At 42.0% G+C, this 12,747-nt stretch overlaps 1 protein-coding gene across 3 annotated transcripts in view; it reads left to right on the top strand.

Annotated features, from left to right (window-relative positions):
• The first annotated feature begins 791 nt into the window (after positions 1-791).
• Positions 792-12,747, top strand: part of KANSL1 (KAT8 regulatory NSL complex subunit 1) — a 188,546-nt gene continuing 176,590 nt past the window's right edge. For 2 of the 3 annotated variants that reach the window (XM_045299629.1, XM_045299628.1), the window contains exon 1: positions 792-1,122. The gene's annotated coding sequence lies outside the window, so the exon portion shown is untranslated. The remainder of the gene's footprint in view (positions 1,123-12,747) is intronic. The other variant, XM_004707253.2, reaches the window with a different exon arrangement.

The raw sequence follows: 12,747 nt of genomic DNA, 5'->3' as shown, positions 1-12,747 counted from the left end.
GGTTTAAAACGGGGCGACTCTAGGCTTTCATTTTTCGAGATTTCTTTTAAAGGAGGGAGGTGCTGCCCTTTTTCTTTCTTTCTTTTTTTTTTTTTTGCCCCTGCTGGAGCAAGCCTCCATTTTAAGCAAAGTAGTAACTCCTTCAGCTGGAATTCCACGCAGGCCTCGGACTTGAACATGGATCCAACGAGAGGTTATTTAGTCCATCCTTCTGCTTCCTGGGAAACTTCCCTCTCGCCCCTTTTCCAGGAATTACGTTTTTTTTTGGTGTGTTTAAAAAGATCTCTAGGGAAGAAGGGTCCTGGATTTGATTGCAGTGCTTTAGTGTGGAATAGATATTTTCCGCAAGAGGATCAGCGCTGAAACTTAAGTCTAATGAAATTTAGGACCGTCGGAAGGATCAGAGAAGTTTTAATTTTCCCAAATAAAATCAAGCAGGCCAAGAGGCTTTAAAACAACAACAAAAAACACAAATGACCTTTGAAGAGTTTTTATGAAGTTCGAAACCACCAGCCGCTGTGCGGGAGAAAGAGGGCGCTTTCTATTTCCTTAAAGCGTGAGAGGCAGTTGTTCCCTGTCCTAGAGGGTCGCCCTGCATTGGAATTGACTGATGGCGGAGAGTTTTTCTTTTTTTGTATGAAGTGCCCTGAATAATCATCCTTTTTTCCCCATCAGGGGTTTTTGGCTTTCTAATTTTTTTTATGACAACGTAATAGGAAAAAATGTTTTATGTATTCTCTTTATCTGGGATATATTTATATGAGGGAGCCTTGAAAAGTTTGTGGGAAAATCTCATTCTCTTTTAACTGCATGTTCCCCTGGGTTTTTGGAAGCCCCTTTATAGATACTATATACACAGACCACACCTCTGCCCTTTTCCAAAAGGGGACCTGATGTGTATCTTTCTAGCATGGTGAGGCAAATAGTCCTCGAAGTCTCTACCCCAGTAGCAGACAGCATTTGCTTTCGCTTGATTATTTTTTTAGTCTGAATGAAAGTTCTGTCTTTCAGGTCCCATCTTGAAACCAGAACGTTTCCCACCTCCGAGGGAAGACTCTCTTTTTACTGATTATTAGCTGAATTATCCCTGACACTATGAATGCTGTTTGGATGCCCCTTAAGGTAAGACATGTGATTCTCCCCCCCACCCCACTGTAGTGGTCTCATTTATTTTTCCTTAGGCTTGAGAATATTCTGATGCTTGAATTTGTGATTTCCCTCCTTATTTGGTACTTTTCTCCCCTCAAAAATGCCCTCTTGTAAATTTTGCTTCCTAAGCAGCCCGATTGGTTGGATCGGTTTCTTCCTTGCTGTGTGTTGCTACTGTGCCTTCTTGATTGTTGGTGTTGAAATGTGAATGGAGTTCTCAAAATAACTTCCATGGTAATGCGCCGGCCAGTTTTTCACTCTAAATGGTGACAGCCCACATCGTTGTAAAATTCTCCAGCAGCTCTGGTAGGTAGGATGGTTTGCCAATCCAGACATCAAGGTCCACTTTCAAGCAGGTACTTGAGAGTCCTAGGGACTAGGGTGTGCCCTACTCTTGCAAATCAGTAGCTGATTCATGGGTTACAAAAGATGTGTCATTAACCATTTGTTTATTTTGTAGCTTCATATAGGGTATTAGAACATTATGCGGCTGGCTCTGTTGGAGAGAGTGTCTCCTTCTCCCTCTTTTGTGCATGAGATTTTTATGCTTTTTTTTTTTTTCTTTTTTTCTTTTAATCAACAGGTAGCATGTTGGGTCAGGCTTCATCTCCTGGGGTAAACATCATTTGGACAGTCTGGGCAGAGTGGCCTTGAGATGAAAGGGTCTGGTTGGTGCAGTTGATCCCCAGCCACTCTTGCCTCTCCTCTCCCCCTTGGCATAGATGGCTAGAAGTAGTCTCCAGTAGGGTTAAGCAGAGGGCAAAGCTTAAGATGGGAGGAAGAACTGGCAGCAGAAGGGAGGAAATCAAACTCTACTAGTTTCCCTAAATGGCAGAAGTTGTCTTCTCTGGAGTGTGATGCTAGTATGGTGAAGGTGGCGCTCTGATCATCTGCTCTGTGGAATTCCAGCTTTATGCAGTAAGTACATCAGAGGATAAAGCGGTCTCTGTAACCTAAGTAGTTGGACTAGTGGGAAATCTTTAGCTAACATAGCCTGCCTTCTTATTTTCATTTAGGTTCCAGCTGCTTTTGTCGGATGAGTGGCTTAGGAAGCCAAAGTGATAACAATTTTCCAGTCATTGCCCCCTTAGAGCTGGAGGCCCCACATGGGGAGTCCACGCAGTAGTCTGAACCATAGGAACCTGAGGGTTGTAGAATACAAGAGTGTTTCTTTGGTACCACCTGTTTTAGTGTCAGTACCTGGCAGCCTCTGTGCCCTCTGAGAGGCAGTTGGGGATACTAATTTAGGGTATTGAAAAAACAAATGAAAATTCCCCAAAGCAAACCCACTGCCTTTAAGTTGATTCCAATTCATGGTGAATTTGTAGGACAGAGTGAACTGTCCCATAGGGTTTCCCAGGCTGTAAATCTTAATGGAAACAGATTGCTATTGGGTAGTGGGTGGGTTCCTATCTGCTGACCATTTAGTTAGCAGCTAGCACTTTAACCACTGTTCCACCAAGGCACCTAACTAAAAACTCAGGGACTTGGAATCAGTGTACTTAATTTCATTTTAGTCACTTTGGTCTGAATTTAAGGAGCCCCGTAGTGCTGTAGGGTAAGCATTGGACTGTTAATCACAGGGTCAGCAGTTCAAACCTACTAACCTATCAGCAGGAGAAAGTTGAGACTTTCTGCTCCCATAAAAACTTATAGCTAAAATGACTTATTTTTAAAAATCAACATAGCTTATAATAACAATAGTAATAAAATAATAAGGATTCCTGGGGGTTAGGGTGGGGGATGGAGAGGGATAAAGGTGAGCTGATACCAAAGAGTTCAAAGAAAATGTTTTGAAACGGATGGTGGCAGCAGTTGTACAATTATGCGTGATCTAATTTAATTATGGATTGGTATAATATCTGTAAAGCTCCCAATAAAATGATTAAAAATTTTTTTTTACATAGCTTTGAAAACCCTCTGTTGGTTCACTATGAGTCAGAATCGGCTTGGTGGCATTAGGTCTTAATTGAAGGTACACAGAGGCCTGCTTTTCAGAGAAAGATAAGGTGTTTGTGATTGTATGTCTAATCTTTCTTAACTTCCTGAACTTGGGAGTGTTATGGTAGAGTTCACAGCCCTGAAGGCCTGTGGCAGGTTGGGAATATACCATGTAAGTTAGTGCTCCATACTATGTGCGTTAATGCCTACCAACTAAAGACTAGTGATGTGGCTGTCTTAATTTTATGTTCTCTACCAATCTTTACATCTGTGGAGGACATCTTAGTTTAAACAAGCTTTTGGTTTGCTGATATTTCCCCCCTACTTCTATTACTTAAAACTGTAAAAACTATTGTTTGATCTGAGCAGAGGTAAAGCAAACTTATTTTTTTAGGGAGAGTGGGGAGGATAACATTGGATTTACAGGTTGGAAGATAAAGAGAAAGGTAATTCCATTTTCTGATCCACTTGTGAATATTGTTACAAACTCTTGAGGTGTATTTCCTGATTAGAGTTATGGTTGGTTTTTTTGAACCGTTTTATTAGCACATAGTCTACATATTCTGCAATTCACTAGTTAATATCTAGAAGATTTGTGCAATCATTACTACAGTCAATTTTAGATCATTTCCATCCTTCTCGTACTCCTTGTTACTAGCTCCCCATTTCCTCCCAACCTCACCTGCCATACCCCCAGGAAACCCCTAATGCAATTGCTGACTGTGTAGATTTACCTATCCTGGGTTTCATGTACAGAAAGAGCTCTTTATTTTTAAGTGAAAAGAAATGATAGATTAATTAAATGTATACTTTGATTATACATTTGTAAATTATACATTTGATTATACATTAATAAAATGTATACTTTGGAGCTCAAATGGTCAGCTTCTGTCTGTAGTTCTTAAGCTTTATTTTCAATGACCTTTTTCAGGATGAACTCTAATTCTGTGGTAGATGAGAATCAGCACTTGTGCCTGTGCTTGTAGGACACGGTGCCTTACTTCCCCTCCTCACAAACTAAAGTTCCAAAGGAAACAAAGACTAAACATAAACTACCAAGGAAAAAATAACTCCAAACCCTAAATGCTTCCATTAATGCACTCTTGTTAATTAGAAGCTCCCATGAAAATGATTATTCTTTTCTCATTACACGGGTCTACATCTTTCTTAAACTTGAATGTTGGCAGCCATGACTTAACATCGATGATGTTTTCAGGTCCCATTTTCATAGTTCGGGCCTTGGTGAGATGAGAAAGGAGTGGGAGCAGAAATGAAGATGGGGAGGAGCAGGGGAGAGGCGTGTGGTCTTTGATGTGTAACGTTGTCCGTTGTCCTGCCATCAATTGTCTCAGGTTGCTCTTAGGGGCTGCTGGGTGTTTGTGTGCTAGACCCAACTGTGAGAAAAACAAATCAAACGTATTCTTGAGAAGCAAGGGGGCAGAGTTAAAATACGATTAAAACAAGGAGAGACTGAGACACTATTGTAGCTTGGGAGAGACTTAAGAGTGACGTTGATCAACTGCCATGTGGTGACGTGGATTGGAAGAGCCCTCGTTGCATACTTGGTTATGCATTGGGCTGTCAGCCTCGGCTGGTTAGCAGTGCAAATGGACCCGCTGCTCAGTGGGAAAAAGATGAAGCTGTCTGCTCCCTTGAACATTTTAGTTTCGAAAGCCCAAAGGGGCAACTCTACTCTGTTGTATAGGATCTCTGTGAGTCAGAATCAGCTTGATGGTAGTGGGTTTGGGTGGTTTTTTTTTTGCGGGGGGGTGGGTGTGGGTGTGGGTGGGTATGAGGGGGTTTTGTTTATCTGGATCCTGGAGTAGGAAGAGGACATTGGTAAAAAGTCTGGTAAAATTACCCTCCCTATCATATATGTATGAGTGATTTAACAAGCCCCTGCCCCCATATATGTATGAGTGATATGGGAAGATATTCAAGCTGTACAGTTAAGTGATAAAGCAAGATGCCGAACAGTGTGTAAATATTACCTGTTGTGTGTATGTTCAGGAGAAAGATAAGGTTTTTTTGTGCCTTTTTTATGTGTTAAAAAATCACTACAAAAAACAGTAGAATGGTAACCTCTGTTAGGCAGGTAGAGAATAAGACAGGATGGGAAGGAGACTTCTACTATATTGTGTCCTTCTATACTTTTTGTGATTGGTATCATGCGACTCTATTGTTCTTCCAAACACTTAAATATAACATTTAAACAGATAATATGGAAATTTGAAAATAGAACCTCTGCCCTCACATTTTTTTTGTTCTATGTCTAGAAGGGACACATTTGATCTAGGGTCTGTGCTTTCTTGGAATCTTGAAAAATATAGACATTATAGTTGTATTGAGCTAAAGTTGTGTTGAATCTTGTAGTGCACTGGAAGGTCAGGCACTCAAAAATTTTACTGGCTCTTAAAAGTTTTAGTAGAAAAATATCTTCATTGTTCATTTCATCAAGTTGGCAATTAGGCACACTCTTGCATCCTTGGGTGATTTTCCTAATCTCTCTGAGATTTACGGTCCTCTTTTGTACTGAAAATACCACTTCAGAGGATTACTGTGTAGTTGATATCTATGAAGAACATAGTGTTGTACCTGGCTTAGTGAACTATTACTATTAATATAGTAACTTCTATTTTAATAATTTTCAAGGAGCCCTGGTTGTGCTGTGGAGTAGGTGGTGGGGCTGCTAACCTCAGCATCTGGGGTTCAAACCCACTAGCTGTTCCCTTTCCTCGCTCCTGGAAAGATTTAGTCTTGGAAATTCTATGTAGGGGCCAAATGAATCAGAAACATCTATTGGATGGCAGTGGGTTTCATGCCTAGGCTGTATGATGTTGGGACAGTGTAAGCACTTAGAACCTTGGTAGTCTCATCTGTAAAGAGTACAGTTGTAGCACTTGGCTCCTAGGGTACACTGGGTAAGGATTACATGACTTTCTTAATGCAAAGTGTTTAGAACCAGGTCCTGGAAGATAGTATGTGCTCAGTAAGCATGCACATTTTCTTCCTGGCACCCAGTAGCTTTTAGATTGAGCCTCACAGACTCATGTCTCTTATCATGGGTGGTGGACCTGCAACATTTTTATGTAGGAAAATGAAAATCTTTTTTCTTTAATTGAACATGAAAATCTTGGTGTGAATTGGTAACATGACTTAAAAGTTTAGATTATTTATGTGTAGGCTTTTTATTCATAGCTTTAATGTATCTAGATTTTTGTTACTGAAATTATGTATACGTACCTACTGTATATATAAATTCATCAGAAAGCTTCTAAAAGTTCATGGAAACATTAGATTAAAAGATACCGGAAATTTTCCATGAATTTTTTTGAAGCCCTTTAATTCATTTTCATATACATACACATACATAAAACTTTAGAAGGTAAGCTTGTTTTTATTTAAAATTGTTTAGCTATCAGTGAAATTCCAATTTGAAAAATTAAGTTTAAGATACAGTCTGGAGAGGATTGCTGTGTAGTTTATATTTAGAAAGCACGCAGTGTTGTGCCTGTCTGTCTGTTAATATAAATCTTCCTTTGTGGGAAGTGATAGATAGAACCTTGGGATTTCCTGGGTTTGTGACAATGAGACCTTCCAGGCAGTGGTTCTCAACCTTCCTAATGCCATGATCCTTCATACAGTTCCTCGTGTTGTGGTGACCCCCCCCAACCATAAAATTATTTTCGTTGCTACTTCATTACTGTCATTTTGCTACTGTTAGGAATCGGGCAACCTCTGTGAAAGGGTTGTTTGACCTCCCCCAAAGGGGTCGCGACCCACACGTTGAGAACCACAGCTCTAGGGCCTTGGGAGGTAAGCACATCCAATGTATGAGACGGCTTTACAAAGTTTGTGGGAAAATTCCATTATATTTTAATTCCATTATCCACAGCCTTTGAAGCTCCCTCATGGAATTAATAGTAGTGGCTATTGTTTGGGCTGCTAACCATTCGGTCAGGAGTTTAAAGCCACCAGCTGCTCATGAGAAAGGGCTTTCTACTCCTGTGAAGAGTTACAGTCTTGGAAACCCACAGGGGCAGACTGAGTCCGCTTGGACTCAATAGCAGTGAGTTTGGGTTTTTTGGGAGGTTTATGTTCAGTCGGATGCCACATTTAGAGAAGTTCACATGGTTGTTCCCCAGTGGCCAGGGCAGCATGGGCCACCCCTGGCCCCGAGGAGTCCCCCTCCGGCCTCGGCTGCTTTGGTCACCTCTGTGCTTTCATGCCCTTTTGAGGTGGCTCCTGTTTGCCTGCAGGGCAAAGTTTAAGCTTTTAACATAGAGTTTCTTTTGCTGTTTTGTTTTTAGACCTTATCTTTCATCACTGGCTTGTATAGACCTCCTTTTTTGGTAGTTTCTTCTCTAAACCGGTGTTTATACTTTTAAGAACTTACCATTTAATTGAAAATCTTTCTAAAGTGTGTAACAAGTCGATTCTCTGCCTCCTTAAAGAAACACCTTGTATAAAATTTTTACCTCTTAATATTAATTCAGAATTATCGAAGATCCTCACTTACTATACTATGTTGAAAAAAATGTACCTAGAGCCAGTCAGGGTGTGACGGAGCAATGATGAAACATACAACTTTCCTCTAGTTCCTAAATGCTTCCTCCACCCCACTATCATGATCCCAATTCTACCTTACAAATCTGGCTACACCAGAGGATGTACACTGGTACGGATAGGAACTGGAAACACAGGGAGTCCAGGACAGACGATCCGATTCCTTTAGAAACAGTGATGAGAGTGGCGATACTGGGAGGGTGCGTTGGAAAGGGGGAACTGATTACAAGGGTCTACATGTAACCTCCTCTCTGGGGGATGGACAACAGAAGAGTGGGTGAGGGGAGATGTCAGATAGGGCAAGATAGGACAAAATAATAATTTATAAATTATCAAGAGTTCATGAGGGAGGGGGGAGCAGGAAGAGAGGGGAAAAAATGAGGAGTTGATGCCAGGGGCTTAGGTGGAGAGCAAATGTTTTGAGAATGATGAGGGCAATGAATGTACAAATGTGCTTTACACAACTGATGTATGTATGGATTGTGATAGTATGTATGATTGTGATAAGAGTTATATGAACCCCTAATACATTGATTAAAGGAAAAAATGTACCTATCTGGTTGCTATGAGTTGGAATCGCCTTGATGGCAGTGAGTTTACTTGTTTACTTACTTTTGGTTTTGGGGGATTATACACATATGGAGGAACTTTACATATAGTTCATAGAAAAATTGTATTATCTTTTAATTCTGTGTTTCCACGAACTTTTTGAAGCCCTCTCATGTATCATTGGATTAGCTGGTACCTACCACATATTCTTTTGTCAGGATTATTTGTCTGTTAGTATCGGGAGGGTCGCCGCCTTCAGAATCAGGCTGTTCCTGCTCTTGACCAGCCTCCATTAGCACTCCCTTCTCTATTAATGTTTTCTCTTTGTCATAAGCTAGGATACCACCACAGGATATGTAAACCAAGGAGTTTGGGTAGCACAATGGTTAAAGCACTCATCTGCTAACCGAGGAGGTTGGTGGTTTGGACCTTTCAACGACTCTGGGAGAGAACTTTGGGAGTAGGCTTCTGTGAAAATAGAAGCTGGGATCCCCACTTTGCCAGAGCAAATAGACCTTTCACGGTGGCTGGAGGGCCATGTCCAGTGCCTTTGTGTGTGTGCATTTTGTGGACAGGAAACGTCCATTTCTTTCATGAGATTTTTACTGTGTTCCGGGACCACCGAGACAAACAAGTGTTCGGAAACTTCATTGTCAATTGTTACCAGGGCTGGTTCCCAAATTCCTTCTCCTGTCTTCTTGTACTGAAGTGAAGGAGTTGGTTATATTGCAGCGGTTCTCAGCCTGTGGGTCGCAACTCCTTTGGGGGTTGAACGACCCTTTCACAGGAGTTGCCCGATTAATAACAGTGGTAAAATTAACAGTTATGAAGTAGCAACAAAATAATTTTATGATTGGGGGGGTCACCACCGCATGAGGAACTGTATTAAAGGGTCGTGGCATCAGGAAGGTTGAGAACCACTGTTATATTGGGTAATTGGACTGTGGGAGGAGGGCCATTCAACATGGCTAGTGAGAGTGCAGAACTTAGCAGGTGCGATGGTGGTGGTTGGTGGAATGATGGAGGGGATAGAATGGGCAAGGGGTCAAGTTAACAGGTTTGAGAAATCAGCTCTGCGTATTACTGGCAGGTTTACGGTAGTAGCCATAGTAAGTTCTGGAGTTTTGGATAATATCTTCAGATACTTGATTTGAAGAAACTCATGGGGCTGGGAATGGTCCCTTCTGACCTCTTGTCTTCCTTTTGGAGAGTAGTCTTTAGGATGCATAGCATGAACTCGAGCAGCCAGAGTTCTGGATGTAGCTCTGCAGCTTACTGTGCAGCCTTGGCAAAGTATTCAAGCAACTTGGTGCCTCCGGAACCATAGCTGTAAAATGGGCACCAGACAGCACCTGCCTGGCAGGAGAGTGGTGAGGAGGAGATGAGTTACACAGGTAAAGACTGCATGGCAAAGCTCCACATGTGCTGTGAGTGCTTGTTTTCTCCATTGGCGTCCGGCTGCTCTGCCTTGGTTTCCTTCTCAGACTTTCCTCCGTTTTTCATCCTCAAAACATCTGTATGTGCCCTGCTTTGGCCTTCTCTTTCCTTCAGCCTGTGTGGTTCCTGGACCATCATCTAATGGTGTGCCTCATTTGGCATCCATATGCCTCTGAACTTCAAATGTATGTTTTCCAGCTGGATTGGTCTCTTGAGCTCGTCCCATATGCAGTTAGCTGCCTCTGGGACATCTCCGTGTGACTGTGCCACGGACATTTCAAATTGATCTCATTATGTACTTTGAAAGTCCAACCTCTTTCCAGCAACTCTGTCACTCAAATCGGATTTAGGGTTGATTCTGAGGCCTCTGGATTTACTTTTGTGATCTGTTAGCTTACCTAACAATGTTCCCCTAGTCAACACTGGGGCTAGAGTGATCCCTGTCGATTGAAGATCTCCTCCAGGTGCTCATCTTTCCCACAGAGGTCCTCGCTTTCAGGCTAACTTCCAAGTGCCTTTGTCAAGTGCCAAGGCCCTTGGTGACCTGGCCGCTCCTTCATGAGCACCCTGGACTAGTGAATCGCTGCAGTGCCTTCTGTGCACCCTTGTTCTTGCCTCAGGGCCCTAGTTGCTTTGCTTAAAATGGCCTCCACCCAGTTTTGGAAATGCACTTGCTCTCGGTCTTTAATAACAGTGACATGGACAGCAACCATCGTAACTGACATTGAGGGCATCCTCTGTGACTGGCATTGTTTATATGTGTGCCCTTGCACGTGCCACTTCTGTGATGGCTGGTTTGCTTCTCTCGCACCCTTGCTAGTCTCTGAGTTCCTTAGAGCAGGGACTGTGTCATGTCTCTCTTCATCACTCCTCACCAGATGATGGTAAGCATTTGTTGGATGAATGGCCAAAGGACTGCATTGCCTGACTTTTGAAATACATCTCATTAGGAGTACACCCGGAGGAGAGCTGAGGAAGTCAGATCCGTTTGCCACTTCTTACCCTGCCCTTTAACGCTATAGAACCCAACGGGGTAAGTGTGACCAGTTGAAATAAGGATTTCCGAGAGATGGTGAGGGTGGTGGTAGTTTCTAGGAAGTCTTCCATTGAGTTTCTAAAGGCACAAGGGTTTTTGTTATTTTTGCTTTTGAAAAAAGAGCTGCAGTTTGCTGACAATCTAATGTCATCTAGTAGCTAGAATGTTTTCACAATATTAGAACTAAGTTTAGGGAATTGACTATTATGTAGGCATTTGTGATGTGCCACCAACCAGGTAGCATATTTGGCAGGGAACCGATTATAATTTAGAATTCCTTTTGTGACATTAGTCCTTGCACACTAATCAAGTGTCCCATCCCCCATATTCATAGTAGCTTAATAGCTATGACACAGAACTATTTTTCTTTTATTGGCAATGTGTGAAATGCCTCATTATTCCTCCACATCCCAAAAGATGAACAAATTTAGAATTGTCCCTTGCTTGTTCGTGGTGATAATTTTTTGGCCAGCAGGGGGAGCTGAAGTCCCTGATATGTGAAGACTCAACTGGTTTTCAACAGCTTCGAGAAAGTAAACAAGGGTGGAAAAAAAGTACTGGCCAAGATCAAAAGGAGAAAAAGAAATGACCAAGAGGCAGATGTGAAACCTTATATATGACCGAGTGAGATGTGGTCCAGTCCTGTACCACTTCATGGAGTACATTTGAGCCATGGTTGTGGCTGTCGGTCAGTCCATCTCATGGAGGGCTTCTCTCTCTCTCTCTCTCTCTCTCTCTCTCTTTTCCTCCCTCTGCTTTACCAGACATGATGTCCTTTTCTAGTGATTGGTCTTTCCTTGCCATCCTTGCTTCTAAGGAGTATTCTGGTCGTATACTTCCGATTTATTCATTCTTCTGGCAGTCCATGGTATGCATATTCACTATCCCTTACCAGCACTCTGATTTGAATGCATCACTTCTTCCCACTTCCTTCCCATGACTTCGTTTGCATGAGAAACCTGGACAGTGAAGCAGAGCATGGCTTTTGGCAGGTGTGCTTTGAGTCATGAAAGTGCTAGCTTTTGTGTCCTAAAGCCCAGGATAAGCTTCTTCCCTGCAGTTAGGCCTGCTGATGAAAAGGTGAATCTTAAGTAAAGTTGAAATGTGTGCCTTCAGAGTTCCATGTAGGACAAATTTTATTGCCACAGGAATTGCCTCAAGCAAGCCTGGTTGTTCTTCTTGCTGGATATTTGAAGATGTTTGAAGACAACTGCCATGGTTGGCAAAGTATACTCCAAGCCGAACATTAAGTCTCGATTTTTGCAAATGTTTTTCACATGATATGTTTAAAAATCTTAACCATCTTTCAGTTCTCCTGGTCTTTCAATTTCGGGCGATATTTCTCTATGCTGAAGATCATCATTCCATCAGCAAAATGGGGAATTGTCTCAAGATCCTATTTTTTTCTTTTTACAGTTTTATTATTATTTTTCCCTTTACCCAACAAAACATACACCAATTCAACAGGTTCACTAGGTACAGTTCAATGACCTTGAGGTTTTTTGAGCAGTGTAACCCTTTTCACCTTGTTTTCCAGGGTGGTTCCTCCCCCATTAGCATAAACCCTGCTCCTAAGGTTTCCCATCTGGTCTTTCTATTTGCTGTTGTCAGTTTGATCCCACATAGATAGTTTTTAAAAGAGCACATAATTTAAAAAAAATCATTTTATTGGGGGCTCATACAACGCGGCACAATCCATCCATTCATCCATTGTATGTCAAGCACATTTGTACATTTGTTGCCCTCATCATTCTCAAAACATTTGCTTTCTACTTGAGCCCTTGGTATCAGCTTATTTTTTCCCCCTCTCTCCCTGCTCCGCCCTCCCCCCGCCCTCATGGACCCTTGATAATTTATAAATTACTATTATTTTGTCATATCTTACACTGCCCCATGTCTCTCTTTACCCACTTTTCTGTTGTCCGTCCCCCAGGGAGGTTATATGTAGATCCTTTTAGTCCGTTCCCCCTTTCTACCCCATCTTCCCTCCACCCTCCCGGTATTGCCACTCTCACCACTGGTCCTGAAGGGATCATCTATCCTGGATTCCCTGTGTTTCTGGTTCCTAT

The sequence above is a fragment of the Echinops telfairi genome, unplaced genomic scaffold (assembly GCF_000313985.2).
Source record: "Echinops telfairi isolate 266 unplaced genomic scaffold, ASM31398v2 ScPeMD7_7458;HRSCAF=8496, whole genome shotgun sequence".
Taxonomy (NCBI): domain Eukaryota; kingdom Metazoa; phylum Chordata; class Mammalia; order Afrosoricida; family Tenrecidae; genus Echinops; species Echinops telfairi.
The sequence above is the reverse complement of the archived record's forward strand: the minus strand, read 5'-3'. Positions and strand labels throughout refer to the sequence as shown.